At 37.8% G+C, this 7620-nt stretch overlaps 1 long non-coding RNA gene across 1 annotated transcript; it reads left to right on the forward strand.

The window, feature by feature from the left end:
- The first annotated feature begins 1799 nt into the window (after nt 1-1799).
- LOC311097878 lies at nt 1800-3067 on the forward strand. The gene is made up of 3 exons (XR_014609343.1): nt 1800-1898; nt 2568-2612; nt 2739-3067. It is a non-coding gene; the product is annotated as an uncharacterized lncRNA (long non-coding RNA).
- Nucleotides 3068-7620: the final 4553 nt, after the last annotated feature.

Below are 7620 nucleotides of genomic sequence, written 5' to 3' on the forward strand. Positions count from 1 at the left end.
CTCTATTAGATTACACACAGGACAGACATTCGTAGCTATGGAGGCGTTGGTATAGACGTTCCCCATAGCGTCATTCTCGACGCAACGGGAGTTCCCTTGAAAGGGAACGCCTCGGTTACGACTGTAACCTCGGTTCCCTGAAGAGGGAACGAGCGTTGCGTCGCCTTGCCATATCTCCTTCATGCCTGTCAGCTCGACTTCAGACTTTTACGAAGCTTTCGTTTTCTGTTTCGGGCCGGCTTTTATAGCTTCCTGGTACGTGACGTCACCCGCCTCTGACGTCCCGCTACACCATTGGACTGATTTTACATGTGCTTCAAGACGTCATCACGCAAAGCGTTCCCCATAGCGTCATTCTCGACGCAACGCTCGTTCCCTCTTCAGGGAACCGAGGTTACAGTCGTAACCGAGGCGTTTTCCTGATGCTAAATCCAGCCTTGGAGAATATCCTTTCTGATGGTGTACATCCACACTTTAGATTTTCTTATCCCAGACATTGTTAAAGATTTAAATCCTTGCCGCCAAGACGCTCCTCTGTTGGTCACGGATTGAAAGTGAAACTTAAATCTGTCACGGGGTGTTTGGATTTATTCAGGCACGTTAAAAAAATATTTATTAAAAGCTTTTTTTTTTGCACATTTTTATATACAGCATTATCATAATAGGCTGAATATTAACGTATTGACAGAAAACCGGTAGTTCTATGTGTATATAGTTCTATATATATATTAGGGGTGGAACGGTACACAGAAGTCACGGTTCGGTTCATACCTCGGTTCAGACATCACGGTTCGGTACGAGTTCGGTACAATGGAGGGAAAAGCAAAACAAAAATGCAGAAGGCTATTTTTTTATTGTGCATGTCTCAGGCTGTATACCACCTAGTGTGATACAGTCTCTCCCCTGAGCTAGCTGCAACAGCCTGCCCTGAAGTGTGTAAAGTAAGATGTAAACAAAATAAGACAATCAGCTATAAAACTGGAAATAAAGCATCTCTTATTAATGTGCGGACGCACGAGCGCAAGGGTGCGCGCGGGCGGTCGTGCGCGTTGGGTGCTTTTTAGCGCGCATGGCTCCGCATCCGAAGACGCACGACTTCGAGACGAATCTGGCCGAGCATGTACATCTCACAGCACCGGCACCCAGTTCTTGCGTCTAAATTAGTTGCTTACATTAACAAAATGAGCCTACAATAGCAGACATAAGCCCTTTAACCCCCTGAGGTCGGCTATCGCGCCGACGCGATAGGCTCGTTTTTTTTCCTTATCAGTGCAAACAAAATCAAAATTCTAATATTAATTTTTATCTTATATGCTTGTGTTGTACATCAATCGATCCTGTTAAGTGTGTATTTTTTTGTGCATACTCATAATAAAAACAAAGTGTTGTGCTTTTCGCCAAATAAAGAAAAATAAACATGATGCGCGTTCTGCCGTCTCTCTCAATGTGAAACTCATTCTGAAACGCAACAGAAAATGACCTGTAACTCAGCGAATGTTTGTCACACAGACTTAAAACACATGTCTATACAACACTTGGAGTCTCTATTTTTAAAATATGTAAATTATATAAAAAACAAATATTCTCTGTTTAAGTAATCCGTAAGAAAGCAGCGGCATGTACAGTTTCTCAAACACAACCTAATTAACTATAACGTGACCACACCCACGTGCGCACGAGCGATTGACATGCAAATGATCCACGCGGCAGAACGCAGACCTGTAAACGCCCTCATCACCTCAAAACAAAGAATAAGAGACTTCGGTAACTTACTCCTCTCTGCTTTTCATCGAGTTTGAAGATGTGCTGTGCTGTGCTGTTTACCTTGTGCTGTGCTGTGCTGTTTACCTTGGATTTACCTCAGAAGAACGCGATTTGAAGATGAGAAGATTTTTAAGGTAAGACATGTTAAACTGGTCGTGCCAGATTAAAATGTATGTTATGAAATGAGTTTGGAGTAAAAACATGAACTAAGCCTAATATCGTACATGTATATGCATCTATAAATAGACAGAAACATGTTAAAATGTGAACTAGACTGGTAGGCAACCTTTCAGTGCTAAATTTATATAGGCCTGCTTCATATTTCACTCAGTTTTGATTAGCTTATGACACTGAAATAATGCTAAAATACTTCTTTATGCGTAATGTAGCTTGTTTGCGAATATCTACTAATGTGATTTAGTGCAAATATGTTTCAGCCTCCGGTAAAATATGTGATATAGCCTACTGTCTACATTATATTTTTATATAAATGCTCGATTTTGGTTAGCCTAAGACACGCTTCAATACTGCCTTATGCACAGATGTTTGTGAATACAGGTGTAAATGTTTGAAATGTAGTGATGTGTGTCGTTCGCGAACGATCCGTTCATTGCGTGTGTCACTAAATGCGTGCGGATACCCATCAACAGATACTCGCGGTGACGCGGTCTATGGCCCATAAATAGATATTTCTCCGTTCTATGGCCCATCAACTATACATTGTTTGTCCATAACCATCACTTGCTCAGCAGTTTACTTTGTATAATGTATGCTAAAAGTTTTATTTTGATGTTGTTTTTTAGGAATGTGAACCTTCAGTTCTCAGTGCGATCGAGAAATCATACCGAGTAAGTGCATAGACGTAATATTTTACAGATGAAATGTAGCCTAATTGTGTTTACATCGTCATAATATAAAAGTAGCCTACCTATTCTTGTGTGATATGACAAAAACCATCCATTCTGCTTATACAGGAGACACTGCGCAGAGGAGGGTGAAAACACAAGATACATGGAGGACAAAGACATTTCCATGTCCTGCACCTGTGACTGCCTACAACAAACACATGGGGGGTGTTGACCTGTCTGATCAGCTGATACAGTACTACACAACACAGCACATAACCATGAAGTGGTACAGTAAGATTTTTCTACACTTCTTGGACATTGCTTCCACCAACTCTTTCATTGTGCACAAAGAGCTACATGGTAACTTGTCCCATAAAGAGTTTATGGAGCAACTTATAACAGAGCTCTGTGGTGTGTCACAGAAAACGGCAATGAGTTTTAAATCAGTGTTGGAAACCGTTGTGCTGCTTAATATATATTTTTTATAACCTGTAATAGTTTTTTCAGGATTCTTTGAATAAAAATATTTTTTTATGAAAAAACAAAAGTTTTTTCTTTCTTTTTTGGAAAGGATGTATTAAGTGATAGTAATAACTTTAAGTCTTTCCATTGTTAGAAAAGATTTCTATTTTGAATAAATGCTGTTCTTTTTAACTTTTTATTCATCAGTGAATCATTCTTAGTTCATCATTCTTTGTTCAGGCTGCCTCACAGCACCTTGATGGCCCATTAGCCATGGGGGGAGTGTCTTTAGTCACACCCCTGGTGTGAATCACATTAATATTCATGGCCCACGCATACAGCAGTGCTGACACAAAAACTGACATGCAAAATTAAAATCGTTATATTGTTGTTTGTGAAAGAGTGGTCAGAATGATTTTCACCTCATTTTGTAGAAAAAATTCTAGCCTACAAGAATAGTAATTCCAAAGTCTTATGGAAAACTATTCAGTGTGTGTTAAATGGCCTTATTGCAGTGACAATGTTTTTCCCAAAACATACTAACCACGCATAATATTTTTTTTCTATAAAATGCAAACATGTACATCCATTTTGCTCACATATTATTGTAGCAGAGTTTGTGCTGAATACAACAAAATTACATGTTGGCCAATAGTATGTTGTAAGTAGCTGAAATAAGCACAAATGTCAGGTCATGTCAAAACATCTCAAGGGCCCCAAAAACACCTCAGACTCCAGAGGGTTAAATAAAAATAAATGGCCATGTTTTATAAAAAGGTTCACAAAACTAAATAAAAAAATGTTTAGAAATTATGTAAGATAACGTTAATTTAGTTGTAGGTTACGTTCTCATATCCATTTTTTTTCTAATGTCACAAGGAATAATAGGGTTTACTGCTTTACACGATTCTTTTATAGTGTGGTTTTGGTGTACTAAAGTGTTGTTGTACTAAAATAAACATTCACGAGTGTACCTTACTTCTCACTGCTGATTCCTGATGGTTTAGAGGACAATTACACCGGGTCGCACCCTGTCGTTTCAAAGAATAGTACACCGGCGAGCGCGAAGTATAAATGCCTCGTCCATTTGGGGAGGCGCGCACGCGGTCAGCGGAGGCTCGCGCTGCAGAGGCAGGCGAAAGTATAAACAGAGAATGTCCGTAGACGGGCTCTGGTATAAACCATAGACAAACAAACCTAGCTTAAGGCGGGGCTACAGATTAGGTGTCCCTAAAGAACCCGCGTATCTAACAGTAGTTCCGCATTATATTAATTAATTTGCACGCAAATTTTATTTATTTTTATACCGTGTAATCTCTGTATAAATTCATGCACCGAACCGTGACGCCCGTACCGATTTGGTTCAATACGAATACATGTACCGTTCCACCCCTAATATATATAAGGATAGATGTAAACAAAATCTTAAAAGGTCAATATTGTCAGGTTTCCATCTCCACCTCGTCCATCATCACCTCCCACTCATTCTCTCTCTCCGCCCTCTCAGCCTTTCACCCGTTCATTATCCCCGAACTACTAATCACCGTCACCTGCATCCCATCACCAGCACTCCATATATACTTGCTCTCTCCCTGCAGTCTATTGTCTGGTCTCGTCATTTCATGACTCACAGACTCTCTGCTATCACTTACCTGTTGACTTACCTGAGACAATATCCTCTTCCATCCGCATGCCGACCATCTTCATCGATCTTCCATCATCATCTGCAAAACAAGAGAGAGAGAAGGACTCAGTTACTTTCCAGCTAAGCATCTCTGACTATCTGTGTTGTTGTTACTCACCATTGATCCACTTCTCCGATTCATTCTGCAAATTAAAGAATCAAACTTACCATCTTGTCTGTCTCATCTGTGAACCCTGACAAATATAAGCCTTCTCTTTAAATAATTTTTATTGTGTTTTATTAGTGACACATTTGGGTAGAGAATATATTACAAAACTTTCTAAAAATACAGTATGAGAACAATTAACTGCACAATTACTAGAAATGTTTACCTTGGATATTATACAATTTGCAAGCACAATTTGTGAAAACAACAACAACTGTGTTTCCAACTGTGAATATATATATATATATATATATATATATATATATATATATATATATATATATATATATATATATATATATATATATGTATTGCTCTTGCATTCTTTCTTGTGGCTCAGTGACACACCTGAATGAATGGCTCATTAAGTATGCGGGCACCATTGTCTCCTCAGGTGTGAACCACTAAATATTCATGATGGTGTAGGATCGTTGACGCCCTGTGCATATTGCCTTTCCAAACAGAAAGTGTCTTACAAAATTTAAATCAATGTATATGTGAATGATTAGGCAGGATGATTTTCACATCATTTTGAAGAAAAACACGACAACATCCATTAGTCAAAAGTCTTATTGACACATATTTAGTATGTGTTTTGTGGCCTTATTTCAGAAACTTTAGTTTTTAGTTTTTTCAATAACCATGCATAAACATTATTCTCTCAAAAATACAAACATGTACATACATGTTGCTCACATATTATTGTAGCCCTGTTTGTGCTAAATAGAGTGTAATTACACCTTTGCCATTAATATGTTTATAAGCAACTGAAAAAAACACAAATGTCAGGGCATGTCAGAACATCTCAAAGGACCCCAAAAACACCTTAGACCCCAGAGGGTTAAGCTTTTTGATCATTACCTTATAAGTTAAACCTGGCATTTATTCAGTACTTTGAATAACATAAGCTTAAGTATTGAGAACAATAAAACATGCTGAAATGCATTCTTGTTTTTTTCTGTTTTTTATTTATTTTTATTACAAGCAGGAAGAGAAAAAAACGCAAAAATATAGGTATACCTGATTTTCTTTCTTTCTTTCTTTCTTTCCTTTATTTATATAGCACGAGTAAACACAACAGAAGTTGACCACTGTGCTTCACATAACATAAATCAGCATGATTTAAGAATAAGAAACATCATTCAGACTACAGAGAAAAGAAAAAAAGAAAGAAAAAAAAACCTAAATAAATTAAAATTTAAAGAAAAGCACGCTCCAAAAGATACACCTTTAGTTTGAGTTTGAACTCATATAAAGAGGAAAGTGATCTCAAGGAGACAGGGAGGCTATTCCACAGCTTAGGACCGACAACAGCGAAAGCACGGTCCCCTCTAGACTTTAAGCGTGAGCGTGGCTGGGTCAGAGTATAGTTACTCGTGGACCTAAGACATCTCCCAGGTACATTAACATTTATAAGTTCGGACAAGTATGAAGGAGCAAGACCGTTTAAAGATTTAAAAACAAACATCAGTATTTTCATGTCAACTCTGTAACGCACCGGCAGCCAGTTAAGAGACAATAAAATCGGAGTGATATGTTCATGTTTGCGAGTCCCAGTCAGGAATCTGGCAGCTGCATTTTGGACCATTTGAAGCCTTGTAATTGAAAACTGGGGTAGTTCTACATATAAGGAATTACAATAATTTGATTTTGCTTTAAATGTTGAAGTTTACAACCATGGCATCAATACACTTCTCCAATGCAGTGTTTGTGGATTTCAGCAACATCTATTTATAATTTTTTTTTTAATTTTCTAATAAAATTGTGCAGTCAAACAGAAGATGCAGCAATAAATTATGTGCATTTAGGCATTTAAACATAATAGTAATATACACTGGTCACAATTGTGACCACAATTTTTCCTTGCATATTTTAGTGTGAAATTGAAAAGTAACTCATATTATGAAGCACGTTCATATATAATGAAAATGTAAGATGTCTATATGAGTTTACAGCAGGTCTAACATGATTGGTTTGTTTGGTTATGTGACCTCACACATTTATTTCCTGGTGCTGCCATCTTAACGGAAGGATGACATCAAAGCTCAGAAAGGACAGGTAAGAATACTAAGTTCCTTTTTGAATAGCTCAAAACTTTTTTGCACATATCATCATGAAAGGGTTATCTATACATACACATTGAAATCAAATGAATACATGCTTTATTCTGTTGTCAAACTGCAGATAAATGAAGACGGTTACAATTGTGACCGATGGTATAACACAGGGAGTCTATGTTCCCCATATGTAATTCTGTGTTATTTTTATGAACTCTCTTTCAGACGGACTTTAAGTCCAGATTTGGATTTACTTGACACTGATGATCCAGAGCCTGCAATTTGTAATATAGCAGTGGTCCATAAGATGGATGCAATAGAAAGCGACTGTGATAGCGATGCATCTGACATGGATTTTACTGGTGACTCAGCTCACATACCATCAAGAATTTTGAATTCTACTGCAGAACTGTTTGGATCTGATCATTTTGAGGAAATTGAACCTGAATGCGGCGACCAACCAAAACTCACAATCCGAACAAGAAATCGTACAAAACAACTTGAAGCTGCTTCATCATCTGTTTTGCCATCTTCAGATGCTACTACTACCACCATACCAGTGCCCTTGGTAGAAAGCATCCCTGCTCAGCTGATTAAAAGTTTTATTTTATTTGTATTTTTTATAATTCCACTGTAATG

The sequence above is a fragment of the Abramis brama genome (assembly GCF_963993115.1).
Source record: "Abramis brama genome assembly, chromosome: 15".
NCBI classification, from domain to species: Eukaryota; Metazoa; Chordata; class Actinopteri; order Cypriniformes; family Leuciscidae; genus Abramis; species Abramis brama.